The sequence below is a fragment of the Panulirus ornatus genome, chromosome 12 (genome assembly GCF_036320965.1).
Source record: "Panulirus ornatus isolate Po-2019 chromosome 12, ASM3632096v1, whole genome shotgun sequence".
In the NCBI taxonomy this organism is placed as follows: domain Eukaryota; kingdom Metazoa; phylum Arthropoda; class Malacostraca; order Decapoda; family Palinuridae; genus Panulirus; species Panulirus ornatus.
Genome location: NC_092235.1, coordinates 15,473,243 through 15,490,608, shown reverse-complemented (window position 1 = coordinate 15,490,608; position 17,366 = coordinate 15,473,243). Strand labels below are relative to the sequence as shown.

At 48.1% G+C, this 17,366-nt stretch overlaps 1 protein-coding gene across 10 annotated transcripts in view; it reads left to right on the top strand.

Annotated features, from left to right (window-relative positions):
* LOC139751795 (uncharacterized) overlaps positions 1-17,366 on the top strand; it is a 1,071,207-nt gene that overhangs the window by 569,867 nt on the left and 483,974 nt on the right. For 4 of the 10 annotated variants that reach the window (XM_071667338.1, XM_071667344.1, XM_071667333.1 and 1 more), the window contains exon 1: positions 13,658-13,927. The exons of the other annotated variants lie outside the window; for them this stretch is intronic. The gene's annotated coding sequence lies outside the window, so the exon portion shown is untranslated. Of the gene's footprint in view, positions 1-13,657; positions 13,928-17,366 lie in introns of those variants that run through there. 10 annotated transcript variants of the gene reach the window in all.

Genomic DNA, 17,366 nt, shown 5'->3' with positions numbered 1-17,366 from the left:
GCCGAGCTGTGTGTGTGTGTGTGTGTGCTTCAGCCGAGCTGTGTGTGTGTGTGTGTGTGTTGGCGTCCTGTGAGTGTGGCTGTGATGGGTTAGGTTTGGCACGTGACTCCAGGACCTCCCGTAATCACACGTCCTGATTGGCTGTGGCATCGTGTGCTGTGTAAACAGACCTTCCCATTGGCTGTGGCATCGTGTGCTGTGTAAACAGACCTTCCCATTGGCTGTGGCATCGTGTGCTGTGTAAACAGACCTTCCCATTGGCTGTGGCATCGTCTGCTGTGTAAACAGACCTTCCCATTGGCTGTGGGATCCCCTTCATTGTAAACAGAGCCCCTGTTTGGCATCTTCTGCAATGTAAACAAACCATCTGCCTGCCTGTGGGACCCCTCCTTCACTGCAAACAAGCTCTGGGAACCTCCTCAATGTAAACAACCACCACCTGATTGTTAGTACGAACCCCCTTAATGTAAACAACCTCCCCCTCCCTCCCTGATTGACAGCAAGAACCCCCCTCACTGTAAACAAACCACCCCCTCCCCCCTGATTGGCCGTGGCAACCCCATCGGTATGAACAAACTCCCTCATTGGCTGTTGCGTCTTCTGTAATGTGAGCCAAGGCCCCTGGTTGGCTGCGTGACCTCCATCGGAGTGTGGGGTCGATATTCACTCCAGGTCTCGAAATAGAAATACGCGTCTCAGGGTCAACCCAGAATAATGACTGAATTAGGACGAAGATCTCCTGTGTTTCACCTCCTTGCTCCACACTCGAGGCCAACTGGAGGTGGTATAGACTGGCGACTGTGCTGTCTTCGACTGGCCTCGCTGCTCGTGCGTCGAGAGCGTGGAGGTGGTATAGACTGGCGACCGTGCTGTCTTCGACTGGCCTCGCTGCTCGTGCGTCGAGAGCGTGGAGGTGGTATAGACTGGCGACTGTGCTGTCTTCGACTGGCCTCGCTGCTCGTGCGTCGAGAGCGTGGAGGTGGTATAGACTGGCGACCGTGTTGTCTTCGACTGGCCTCGCTGTTCGTGCGTCGAGAGCGTGGAGGTGGTATAGACTGGCGACCGTGTTGTCTTCGACTGGCCTCGCTGTTCGTGCGTCGAGAGCGTGGAGGTGGTATAGACTGGCGACCGTGCTGTCTTCGACTGGCCTCGCTGTTCGTGCGTCGAGAGCGTGGAGGTGGTATAGACTGGCGACCGTGCTGTCTTCGACTGGCCTCGCTGTTCGTGCGTCGAGAGCGTGGAGGTGGTATAGACTGGCGACCGTGCTGTCTTCGACTGGCCTCGCTGTTCGTGCGTCGAGAGCGTGGAGGTGGTATAGACTGGCGACCGTGCTGTCTTCGACTGGCCTCGCTGTTCGTGCGTCGAGAGCGTGTCCGTGTGTCAGTCCCACGACGCTGTGAGGGTTAAACACCGACGCCCTGGGAAGTGTGAGGGCAAGGCGCGTCCTCTGGTGTAGTGAAGGATTACCTGTGTCTCCTGCAGGGCTGTTGTTGGCAGCCACAACCTGATGTTGTTGGCACAGGTGGTCTTGTTCCCGGGCTCTTGTTGGCAGGCAGGAGGCGGGTGTCACTAGTGCAGCTGGTTGTACATCCAAGCTGTTGTTGGCAGCGAACAGACGATGCCATTGCTCCAGCTGGTTGTATACTGTTGTTGGCAGGCACCAGCTGGTTGTATACTGTTGTTGGCAGGCACCAGCTGGTTGTATACTGTTGTTGGCAGGCACCAGCTGGTTGTATACTGTTGTTGGCAGGCACCAGCTGGTTGTATACTGTTGTTGGCAGGCACCAGCTGGTTGTATACTGTTGTTGGCAGGCACCAGCTGGTTGTATACTGTTGTTGGCTGGCACCAGCTGGTTGTATACTGTTGTTGGCAGGCACCAGCTGGTTGTATACTGTTGTTGGCAGGCACCAGCTGGTTGTATATTGTTGGCAGGCACCAGCTGGTTGTATACTGTTGTTGGCAGGCACCAGCTGGTTGTATACTGTTGTTGGCAGGCACCAGCTGGTTGTATACTGTTGTTGGCAGGCACCAGCTGGTTGTATACTGTTGTTGGCAGGCACCAGCTGGTGTCACTGTTACCCCAGATGGTGTGGCCATGTTGGAGTGTAACCCATCTAAGCGCCTCACACTTGACCAACATTTCCATCACTGCTCCCCGGATCATGTGATGTATCCGACCCCCTTAACCCCGTACTACACCTTTGTGTGGATCAGTAAACTTCATGTTTCTTCCTTAATGTCCTCCTCTTCTTCTTCTTCTTCCTCCTCCTCCTCCTCCTCCTCCTCCTCCTCCTCCTCCTCCTCCTCCTCAGCCCTAACACATCTGTGACCCAGAGTGCCAGAGGTCTTTGAGCAATAAGAAAGAGATAGATATATTGAGTGGATGTCCATTGAGTTCAGAGTACCGGATAATGTCCTGAGAAGACCGGGTGTACGACACATGGCGGCGCCCTATTGTGCACGCTGGGAGGACAGCTCAACCCTCTTTCTCTCCGTCAAAGAAAACGGGGTTGGACAGGGGGAACCTGTTGTATTGTATCGTAAAAGTCAGACATGTTTTCTTTCAAGACTGAGATGTGAGTAGTCGTAGTACTGTAATGTAACCCATTTTCAATCCGTATCGGTGACCCAGGGAGGAGATGTACTATGTTATTATATCCGGAAAAGATAATTCCTCGATCTATATCTACAATGATGCCTTCCAAATTTAATGTTTACCAGGAATTTGGAGAATCAGAAATATTTTTGGTTTTGTTGTTTTGGAGTTGAGGGATTTGTTTATTACACCGAGTGAGTTATTTTGAATCAACTGGAGGGAAGAATGTGTGTATTTGTATGCTCAGTATAACCACAGGGGTATACTCGTAGTATATTGCCTTACATCTAAATGTACTCAGTCACTTCCCACAGCTCGTAGAGATATCACCTTCCACAGCTCTACTGTGTGTGTGTTAGGAGAGAGAGAGAGAGAGAGAGAGAGAGAGAGAGAGAGAGAGAGAGAGAGAGAGAGAGAGAGAGAGAGACAGAGAGAGAGGCCTCCTTGTGTATCTTTCATTTCTCCAGTGTGAGGGACTGACATCTGAAGGTCCTCTGGTGCATCTGTGTCCCCTTCTTCAGGAGACAAGTCTGTCTCGCTGGATCCCCCGCACGGGTGAGGCTCTGTGAGGGACTGAGGCATCCATGACCAGGTTATCTGCTGGAGGACAGTGCATGGGAAGGACAGATAACAGGAGACCTGATGGTCCATGACCAGGTTATCTGCTGGAGGACAGTACATGGGAAGGACAGATAACAGGAGACCTGATGGTCCATGACCAGGTTATCTGCTGGAGGACAGTACATGGGAAGGACAGATAACAGGAGACCTGATGGTCCATGACCAGGTTATCTGCTGGAGGACAGTACATGGGAAGGACAGATAACAGGAGACCTGATGGTCCATGACCAGGTTATCTGCTGGAGGACATGTATATCCACCATTCGTAATCTGTATAAAAATAGGCACAAAACAGTTAAACAGAAAGAACCTCTTTCATATGTGTACACATAGTGACACAGACGTATACACGAGTCTGTGATACATGTACACAGACGCATGGACACACACGAGTCTGTGACACATGTACACAGACGCATGGACACACACGAGTCTGTGATACATGTACACAGACGCATGGACACACACGAGTCTGTGATACATGTACACAGACGCATGGACACACACGAGTCTGTGATACATGTACACAGACGCATGGACACACACGAGTCTGTGATACATGTACACAGACGCATGGACACACACGAGTCTGTGATACATGTACACAGACGCATGGACACACACGAGTCTGTGATACATGTACACAGACGCATGGACACACACGAGTCTGTGATACATGTACACAGACGCATGGACACACACGAGTCTGTGATACATGTACACAGACGCATGGACACACACGAGTCTGTGATACATGTACACAGACGCATGGACACACACGAGTCTGTGATACATGTACACAGACGCATGGACACACACGAGTCTGTGATACATGTACACAGACGCATGGACACACACGAGTCTGTGATACATGTACACAGACGCATGGACACACACGAGTCTGTGATACATGTACACAGACGCATGGACACACACGAGTCTGTGATACATGTACACAGACGCATGGACACACACGAGTCTGTGATACATGTACACAGACGCATGGACACACACGAGTCTGTGATACATGTACACAGACGCATGGACACACACGAGTCTGTGATACATGTACACAGACGCATGGACACACACGAGTCTGTGATACATGTACACAGACGCATGGACACACACGAGTCTGTGATACATGTACACAGACGCATGGACACACACGAGTCTGTGATACATGTACACAGACGCATGGACACACACGAGTCTGTGATACATGTACACAGACGCATGGACACACACGAGTCTGTGATACATGTACACAGACGCATGGACACACACGAGTCTGTGATACATGTACACAGACGCATGGACACACACGAGTCTGTGATACATGTACACAGACGCATGGACACACACGAGTCTGTGATACATGTACACAGACGCATGGACACACACGAGTCTGTGATACATGTACACAGACGCATGGACACACACGAGTCTGTGATACATGTACACAGACGCATGGACACACACGAGTCTGTGATACATGTACACAGACGCATGGACACACACGAGTCTGTGATACATGTACACAGACGCATGGACACACACGAGTCTGTGATACATGTACACAGACGCATGGACACACACGAGTCTGTGATACATGTACACAGACGCATGGACACACACGAGTCTGTGATACATGTACACAGACGCATGGACACACACGAGTCTGTGATACATGTACACAGACGCATGGACACACACGAGTCTGTGATACATGTACACAGACGCATGGACACACACGAGTCTGTGATACATGTACACAGACGCATGGACACACACGAGTCTGTGATACATGTACACAGACGCATGGACACACACGAGTCTGTGATACATGTACACAGACGCATGGACACACACGAGTCTGTGATACATGTACACAGACGCATGGACACACACGAGTCTGTGATACATGTACACAGACGCATGGACACACACGAGTCTGTGATACATGTACACAGACGCATGGACACACACGAGTCTGTGATACATGTACACAGACGCATGGACACACACGAGTCTGTGATACATGTACACAGACGCATGGACACACACGAGTCTGTGATACATGTACACAGACGCATGGACACACACGAGTCTGTGATACATGTACACAGACGCATGGACACACACGAGTCTGTGATACATGTACACAGACGCATGGACACACACGAGTCTGTGATACATGTACACAGACGCATGGACACACACGAGTCTGTGATACATGTACACAGACGCATGGACACACACGAGTCTGTGATACATGTACACAGACGCATGGACACACACGAGTCTGTGATACATGTACACAGACGCATGGACACACACGAGTCTGTGATACATGTACACAGACGCATGGACACACACGAGTCTGTGATACATGTACACAGACGCATGGACACACACGAGTCTGTGATACATGTACACAGACGCATGGACACACACGAGTCTGTGATACATGTACACAGACGCATGGACACACACGAGTCTGTGATACATGTACACAGACGCATGGACACACACGAGTCTGTGATACATGTACACAGACGCATGGACACACACGAGTCTGTGATACATGTACACAGACGCATGGACACACACGAGTCTGTGATACATGTACACAGACGCATGGACACACACGAGTCTGTGATACATGTACACAGACGCATGGACACACACGAGTCTGTGATACATGTACACAGACGCATGGACACACACGAGTCTGTGATACATGTACACAGACGCATGGACACACACGAGTCTGTGATACATGTACACAGACGCATGGACACACACGAGTCTGTGATACATGTACACAGACGCATGGACACACACGAGTCTGTGATACATGTACACAGACGCATGGACACACACGAGTCTGTGATACATGTACACAGACGCATGGACACACACGAGTCTGTGATACATGTACACAGACGCATGGACACACACGAGTCTGTGATACATGTACACAGACGCATGGACACACACGAGTCTGTGATACATGTACACAGACGCATGGACACACACGAGTCTGTGATACATGTACACAGACGCATGGACACACACGAGTCTGTGATACATGTACACAGACGCATGGACACACACGAGTCTGTGATACATGTACACAGACGCATGGACACACACGAGTCTGTGATACATGTACACAGACGCATGGACACACACGAGTCTGTGATACATGTACACAGACGCATGGACACACACGAGTCTGTGATACATGTACACAGACGCATGGACACACACGAGTCTGTGATACATGTACACAGACGCATGGACACACACGAGTCTGTGATACATGTACACAGACGCATGGACACACACGAGTCTGTGATACATGTACACAGACGCATGGACACACACGAGTCTGTGATACATGTACACAGACGCATGGACACACACGAGTCTGTGATACATGTACACAGACGCATGGACACACACGAGTCTGTGATACATGTACACAGACGCATGGACACACACGAGTCTGTGATACATGTACACAGACGCATGGACACACACGAGTCTGTGATACATGTACACAGACGCATGGACACACACGAGTCTGTGATACATGTACACAGACGCATGGACACACACGAGTCTGTGATACATGTACACAGACGCATGGACACACACGAGTCTGTGATACATGTACACAGACGCATGGACACACACGAGTCTGTGATACATGTACACAGACGCATGGACACACACGAGTCTGTGATACATGTACACAGACGCATGGACACACACGAGTCTGTGATACATGTACACAGACGCATGGACACACACGAGTCTGTGATACATGTACACAGACGCATGGACACACACGAGTCTGTGATACATGTACACAGACGCATGGACACACACGAGTCTGTGATACATGTACACAGACGCATGGACACACACGAGTCTGTGATACATGTACACAGACGCATGGACACACACGAGTCTGTGATACATGTACACAGACGCATGGACACACACGAGTCTGTGATACATGTACACAGACGCATGGACACACACGAGTCTGTGATACATGTACACAGACGCATGGACACACACGAGTCTGTGATACATGTACACAGACGCATGGACACACACGAGTCTGTGATACATGTACACAGACGCATGGACACACACGAGTCTGTGATACATGTACACAGACGCATGGACACACACGAGTCTGTGATACATGTACACAGACGCATGGACACACACGAGTCTGTGATACATGTACACAGACGCATGGACACACACGAGTCTGTGATACATGTACACAGACGCATGGACACACACGAGTCTGTGATACATGTACACAGACGCATGGACACACACGAGTCTGTGATACATGTACACAGACGCATGGACACACACGAGTCTGTGATACATGTACACAGACGCATGGACACACACGAGTCTGTGATACATGTACACAGACGCATGGACACACACGAGTCTGTGATACATGTACACAGACGCATGGACACACACGAGTCTGTGATACATGTACACAGACGCATGGACACACACGAGTCTGTGATACATGTACACAGACGCATGGACACACACGAGTCTGTGATACATGTACACAGACGCATGGACACACACGAGTCTGTGATACATGTACACAGACGCATGGACACACACGAGTCTGTGATACATGTACACAGACGCATGGACACACACGAGTCTGTGATACATGTACACAGACGCATGGACACACACGAGTCTGTGATACATGTACACAGACGCATGGACACACACGAGTCTGTGATACATGTACACAGACGCATGGACACACACGAGTCTGTGATACATGTACACAGACGCATGGACACACACGAGTCTGTGATACATGTACACAGACGCATGGACACACACGAGTCTGTGATACATGTACACAGACGCATGGACACACACGAGTCTGTGATACATGTACACAGACGCATGGACACACACGAGTCTGTGATACATGTACACAGACGCATGGACACACACGAGTCTGTGATACATGTACACAGACGCATGGACACACACGAGTCTGTGATACATGTACACAGACGCATGGACACACACGAGTCTGTGATACATGTACACAGACGCATGGACACACACGAGTCTGTGATACATGTACACAGACGCATGGACACACACGAGTCTGTGATACATGTACACAGACGCATGGACACACACGAGTCTGTGATACATGTACACAGACGCATGGACACACACGAGTCTGTGATACATGTACACAGACGCATGGACACACACGAGTCTGTGATACATGTACACAGACGCATGGACACACACGAGTCTGTGATACATGTACACAGACGCATGGACACACACGAGTCTGTGATACATGTACACAGACGCATGGACACACACGAGTCTGTGATACATGTACACAGACGCATGGACACACACGAGTCTGTGATACATGTACACAGACGCATGGACACACACGAGTCTGTGATACATGTACACAGACGCATGGACACACACGAGTCTGTGATACATGTACACAGACGCATGGACACACACGAGTCTGTGATACATGTACACAGACGCATGGACACACACGAGTCTGTGATACATGTACACAGACGCATGGACACACACGAGTCTGTGATACATGTACACAGACGCATGGACACACACGAGTCTGTGATACATGTACACAGACGCATGGACACACACGAGTCTGTGATACATGTACACAGACGCATGGACACACACGAGTCTGTGATACATGTACACAGACGCATGGACACACACGAGTCTGTGATACATGTACACAGACGCATGGACACACACGAGTCTGTGATACATGTACACAGACGCATGGACACACACGAGTCTGTGATACATGTACACAGACGCATGGACACACACGAGTCTGTGATACATGTACACAGACGCATGGACACACACGAGTCTGTGATACATGTACACAGACGCATGGACACACACGAGTCTGTGATACATGTACACAGACGCATGGACACACACGAGTCTGTGATACATGTACACAGACGCATGGACACACACGAGTCTGTGATACATGTACACAGACGCATGGACACACACGAGTCTGTGATACATGTACACAGACGCATGGACACACACGAGTCTGTGATACATGTACACAGACGCATGGACACACACGAGTCTGTGATACATGTACACAGACGCATGGACACACACGAGTCTGTGATACATGTACACAGACGCATGGACACACACGAGTCTGTGATACATGTACACAGACGCATGGACACACACGAGTCTGTGATACATGTACACAGACGCATGGACACACACGAGTCTGTGATACATGTACACAGACGCATGGACACACACGAGTCTGTGATACATGTACACAGACGCATGGACACACACGAGTCTGTGATACATGTACACAGACGCATGGACACACACGAGTCTGTGATACATGTACACAGACGCATGGACACACACGAGTCTGTGATACATGTACACAGACGCATGGACACACACGAGTCTGTGATACATGTACACAGACGCATGGACACACACGAGTCTGTGATACATGTACACAGACGCATGGACACACACGAGTCTGTGATACATGTACACAGACGCATGGACACACACGAGTCTGTGATACATGTACACAGACGCATGGACACACACGAGTCTGTGATACATGTACACAGACGCATGGACACACACGAGTCTGTGATACATGTACACAGACGCATGGACACACACGAGTCTGTGATACATGTACACAGACGCATGGACACACACGAGTCTGTGATACATGTACACAGACGCATGGACACACACGAGTCTGTGATACATGTACACAGACGCATGGACACACACGAGTCTGTGATACATGTACACAGACGCATGGACACACACGAGTCTGTGATACATGTACACAGACGCATGGACACACACGAGTCTGTGATACATGTACACAGACGCATGGACACACACGAGTCTGTGATACATGTACACAGACGCATGGACACACACGAGTCTGTGATACATGTACACAGACGCATGGACACACACGAGTCTGTGATACATGTACACAGACGCATGGACACACACGAGTCTGTGATACATGTACACAGACGCATGGACACACACGAGTCTGTGATACATGTACACAGACGCATGGACACACACGAGTCTGTGATACATGTACACAGACGCATGGACACACACGAGTCTGTGATACATGTACACAGACGCATGGACACACACGAGTCTGTGATACATGTACACAGACGCATGGACACACACGAGTCTGTGATACATGTACACAGACGCATGGACACACACGAGTCTGTGATACATGTACACAGACGCATGGACACACACGAGTCTGTGATACATGTACACAGACGCATGGACACACACGAGTCTGTGATACATGTACACAGACGCATGGACACACACGAGTCTGTGATACATGTACACAGACGCATGGACACACACGAGTCTGTGATACATGTACACAGACGCATGGACACACACGAGTCTGTGATACATGTACACAGACGCATGGACACACACGAGTCTGTGATACATGTACACAGACGCATGGACACACACGAGTCTGTGATACATGTACACAGACGCATGGACACACACGAGTCTGTGATACATGTACACAGACGCATGGACACACACGAGTCTGTGATACATGTACACAGACGCATGGACACACACGAGTCTGTGATACATGTACACAGACGCATGGACACACACGAGTCTGTGATACATGTACACAGACGCATGGACACACACGAGTCTGTGATACATGTACACAGACGCATGGACACACACGAGTCTGTGATACATGTACACAGACGCATGGACACACACGAGTCTGTGATACATGTACACAGACGCATGGACACACACGAGTCTGTGATACATGTACACAGACGCATGGACACACACGAGTCTGTGATACATGTACACAGACGCATGGACACACACGAGTCTGTGATACATGTACACAGACGCATGGACACACACGAGTCTGTGATACATGTACACAGACGCATGGACACACACGAGTCTGTGATACATGTACACAGACGCATGGACACACACGAGTCTGTGATACATGTACACAGACGCATGGACACACACGAGTCTGTGATACATGTACACAGACGCATGGACACACACGAGTCTGTGATACATGTACACAGACGCATGGACACACACGAGTCTGTGATACATGTACACAGACGCATGGACACACACGAGTCTGTGATACATGTACACAGACGCATGGACACACACGAGTCTGTGATACATGTACACAGACGCATGGACACACACGAGTCTGTGATACATGTACACAGACGCATGGACACACACGAGTCTGTGATACATGTACACAGACGCATGGACACACACGAGTCTGTGATACATGTACACAGACGCATGGACACACACGAGTCTGTGATACATGTACACAGACGCATGGACACACACGAGTCTGTGATACATGTACACAGACGCATGGACACACACGAGTCTGTGATACATGTACACAGACGCATGGACACACACGAGTCTGTGATACATGTACACAGACGCATGGACACACACGAGTCTGTGATACATGTACACAGACGCATGGACACACACGAGTCTGTGATACATGTACACAGACGCATGGACACACACGAGTCTGTGATACATGTACACAGACGCATGGACACACACGAGTCTGTGATACATGTACACAGACGCATGGACACACACGAGTCTGTGATACATGTACACAGACGCATGGACACACACGAGTCTGTGATACATGTACACAGACGCATGGACACACACGAGTCTGTGATACATGTACACAGACGCATGGACACACACGAGTCTGTGATACATGTACACAGACGCATGGACACACACGAGTCTGTGATACATGTACACAGACGCATGGACACACACGAGTCTGTGATACATGTACACAGACGCATGGACACACACGAGTCTGTGATACATGTACACAGACGCATGGACACACACGAGTCTGTGATACATGTACACAGACGCATGGACACACACGAGTCTGTGATACATGTACACAGACGCATGGACACACACGAGTCTGTGATACATGTACACAGACGCATGGACACACACGAGTCTGTGATACATGTACACAGACGCATGGACACACACGAGTCTGTGATACATGTACACAGACGCATGGACACACACGAGTCTGTGATACATGTACACAGACGCATGGACACACACGAGTCTGTGATACATGTACACAGACGCATGGACACACACGAGTCTGTGATACATGTACACAGACGCATGGACACACACGAGTCTGTGATACATGTACACAGACGCATGGACACACACGAGTCTGTGATACATGTACACAGACGCATGGACACACACGAGTCTGTGATACATGTACACAGACGCATGGACACACACGAGTCTGTGATACATGTACACAGACGCATGGACACACACGAGTCTGTGATACATGTACACAGACGCATGGACACACACGAGTCTGTGATACATGTACACAGACGCATGGACACACACGAGTCTGTGATACATGTACACAGACGCATGGACACACACGAGTCTGTGATACATGTACACAGACGCATGGACACACACGAGTCTGTGATACATGTACACAGACGCATGGACACACACGAGTCTGTGATACATGTACACAGACGCATGGACACACACGAGTCTGTGATACATGTACACAGACGCATGGACACACACGAGTCTGTGATACATGTACACAGACGCATGGACACACACGAGTCTGTGATACATGTACACAGACGCATGGACACACACGAGTCTGTGATACATGTACACAGACGCATGGACACACACGAGTCTGTGATACATGTACACAGACGCATGGACACACACGAGTCTGTGATACATGTACACAGACGCATGGACACACACGAGTCTGTGATACATGTACACAGACGCATGGACACACACGAGTCTGTGATACATGTACACAGACGCATGGACACACACGAGTCTGTGATACATGTACACAGACGCATGGACACACACGAGTCTGTGATACATGTACACAGACGCATGGACACACACGAGTCTGTGATACATGTACACAGACGCATGGACACACACGAGTCTGTGATACATGTACACAGACGCATGGACACACACGAGTCTGTGATACATGTACACAGACGCATGGACACACACGAGTCTGTGACACACACACACACAACACACACACACACACAACACACACACACACACAACACACACACACACACACAACTGTTTCTCGTCAGGGGGGTCTGTCGGCACGAACAAGCTAGGGACCATGGTGGCGTGGCTGACGGACTTTATATACGCGAAAATATTTCTATTTGTTCGTATTTACGTATAAGGTTATTTCCGCGTATATTAATTTTTTCCATAGTGAATGATGATTTTTGGTAGTGATTAGTTTTTTGATTATTTTGTGAAAAATTACGTAAAACTGCTGAAAATTATGAATTGGAAAGAAGTATACGAACTGCCTAACATTTAAACAATTTGTGGGAATTGCTGTTATAACCTGGCCTCTCCAGATGTGGGACTATAAAGCCTTTTCTCTACTGTAACGACAGGTAAGATCGACCTTGTTTTCCGTAGCGCCTTTGGGCGAAGCCTTACACGTGCCACGTCCCTAGCATTATTATCACCTGTTCTTTGTGTATTTTATGAAATATTTTGGACTTTGTTTTATGAATCTTTAGGGTTAATGGGCATGATGTACATATGGAGATAAACATTGTACAGAAGAAAAGACTATTAAGAATCACATTATTTTATATATGTCGATGATCATATATATATATATATATATATATATATATATATATATATATATATATATATATATATTATCCTTGGGGATAGGGGAGAAAGAATACTTCCCACGTATTCCCTGCGTGTCATAGAAGGCGACTAAAAGGGAAGGGAGCGGGGGGCTGGAAATCCCCCCCTCTCGTTTTTTTTTTTTTTAATTTTCCAAAAGAAGGGACAGACAAGGGAGCCAGGTGAGGATATTCCCTCAAAGGCCCAGTTCTCTGTTCTTAACGCTACCTCGTTAATGCGGGAAATGGCGAATAGTTTGAAAGAAAAAGAAATATATATATATATATATATATATATATATATATATATATATATATATATATATATATATATATATATATATATCGTATATTAGATCATCAGGTTTGTTGTGACTAGAAAAATTTGGAATAGTACTAATATGTACTTTTATGTACTGTACGGGGGGGGGGGACACTCCTTCTCTCTCTCTCTCTCTCTCTCTCTCTCTCTCTCTCTCTCTCTCTCTCTCTCTCTCGAACATTCCCCTCTATCATGCAACTGTAAAAGTTTACGTACGTTGTCTGCATGACTCATGTGTTATTTCATTCCTTTCAAACACTACCTTTGTACTGTATTGTTATATTTTTAACTTTTTGTGTTGTATTTCCTCTCATGTCTTTTGGCTTGTCCTACCCCCAGTATCATAGCTTAAAGCTGTTGGCTGTGTGCGCCATCAGTCTAGTTGAAGGTTATGATCAATTCACCCCTCACTCTTCTCTCTTCCACCGTGGGCATGATTAGGGCCTCTAGCCTTATCCCGTAATTCTCATAGTTCTAGTATCATGGTTTTGGTCGTATGTTGGATATGGGCAGGTGGCTTAATATATCCTTATCCATGAATATGAATACAATTATAATATTGGTCAGCAGCCAGTTGGTGTCCTTGCCTCTTCCCTGTAGAGATATTCCAGCGACGGGTTAGGGACGATGTTTACAGGAATCCAAAACAGATTCTTGAAGCTTGTTGCCTGTTTCCCTCTAGATAATGTTTATGTATCGAGGATTTCTTCTGCTGTCTTCCATCCTCATTGTCTTACATTCCCTGAGGTTGAATTTCATCCACCATGTATCAGACCAACTTTAGAGTCAGTGTCTTGGTCCCCTTGTAACCTGATGCAGTTCTCTATGCTTTCCACTTGGCTCATGACCTCGGCATCATCTGCAAACACCGTTCTGGTCGGGGTCCATTCCCTCAGGCAGGTCATATACGTAGATTAAGAAGAATAATGGTTCGAAAACAGTACCCTTGTATTTAATCACTAGACCATCTAGGGAAATTGGAATGGGGTGAAAGGTATATTTTTTTTTTATTAGGTTTGTTTAGGCTTATATAAGGTGTAAGGAGGAACCCAAGGCGTTTACAGGGAGACTAAATCAGGGTGTGTGAGTTGCTCTGCCGTCCAGCTGGTGGTCAGTATTGAATCTTATCATAACATTGACGTAAAAGATTCCATACTTAGCGTGCAGAGACTTCCAGCCACCCAGTCTCACAGTGGATGATCAGGAAGGACCAGGGGCTGGGCTGGTGTGGACCCGACCTCCAGTGCCCTAGTACGGCGCTGCCCAAGACACCTGGAACAGTGTACTGAGGAGCTGGAAATGAACGACCCGGCGGTAGTAAGCCGTCCGGAACTGGTGATTTACAACGCCCTCTACGTCTCTGCCCGCTAACTCCTCCCCTGCAGGCACACACTGACACACACACACCCACACACACCTGTTTCTCGTCAGGGGGGGTCTGTCGGCACGAACAAGCTAGGGACCATGGTGGCGTGGCTGCAGTGGGCAGACAGAGGTCTGAGGAGGAAGCCAGGGGGTCATAATGATGGAGGCATGTGAGAGTGTGATGGTAGTAATGAGTAATGTTTTTCAGGACGATGGTATGAACGTGTGAGTTGTGTGTGCGGTACAACGATCAACACTCCCACGATGAGGCAGGCACCTCTGTGAAGGGCCAGTGTGTGATACTACGCGCCCCGTGTGGCTGGCTCTCTCTCTCTCTCTCTCTCTCTCTCTCTCTCTCTCTCTCTCTCTCTCTCTCTCTCTCTCTGCCATTTGAGATTCTATTGGCTGTTCAGTGATTACGATGATGATTCAGTGGTTTAGGTGCGATGGCATGAGCTCTGGCCTGACCTTTTTATGGGTTTGGTGAAATGAACAAACCGTCGTACCCAGGATTATATCGTCGTGTTCAAGGGTCATATAGAAGTGTTCAAGGGTCATATAGTCATGTTTAAGGGTCATAGAGTCGTGTTCAAGGGTCATATAATGTGTACAAGAGTCATATAGTCGTGTTCAAGGGTCATATAATGTGTACAAGGGTCATATAGTCGTGTTCAAGGGTCATATAATGTGTACAAGGGTCATATAGTCGTGTTCGAGGGTCATATAGTCGTGTTCAAGGGTCATATAATGTGTACAAGGGTCATATAGTCGTGTTCAAGGGTCATATAATGTGTACAAGGGTCATTAGTCGTGTTCGAGGGTCATATAGTCGTGTTCAAGGGTCATTTAGGCGTGTTCAAGGGTCATATAGTCGTATTCAAGGGTCGTATAGGTGTGTTCAAGGGTCATATAGTCGTGTTCAAGGGTCATATAGTCGTGTTCAAGGGTCATATAGTCGTGTTCAGGGGGCATATAGTCGTGTTCAAGGGTCATATAGCCGTGTGCAAGGATCATATAGGCGTGTTCAAGGTTCATATAGTCGTGTTCAAGGGTCATATAGTCGTGTTCAAGGGTCATATAGGCGTGTGCAAGGGTCATATAGTTGTGTTCAAGGATCATGTAGGCGTGTTCAAGGGTCATATAGTCGTGTTCAAGGGTCATATAGTCGTGTTCAAGGGTCATATAGGCGTGTTCAAGTGTCATATAGTCGTGTTGAAGGTCATATAGTCGTGTGCAAGGTCGTATAGTCGTGTTCAAGGGTCATATAGGCGTGTTCAAGGGTCATATAGTCGTGTTCAAGGGTCATATAGTCGTGTTCAAGGGTCGTATAGTCGTGTTCAAGGGTCATATAGTCGTGTTCAAGGGTCGTATAGTCGTGTTCAAGGGTCATATAGTCGTGTTCAAGGGTCATATAGTCGTGTTCAAGGGTCGTATAGTCGTGTTCAAGGGTCATATAGTCGTGTTCAAGGGTCATATAGTGTTCAAGGGTTCATATAGTCGTGT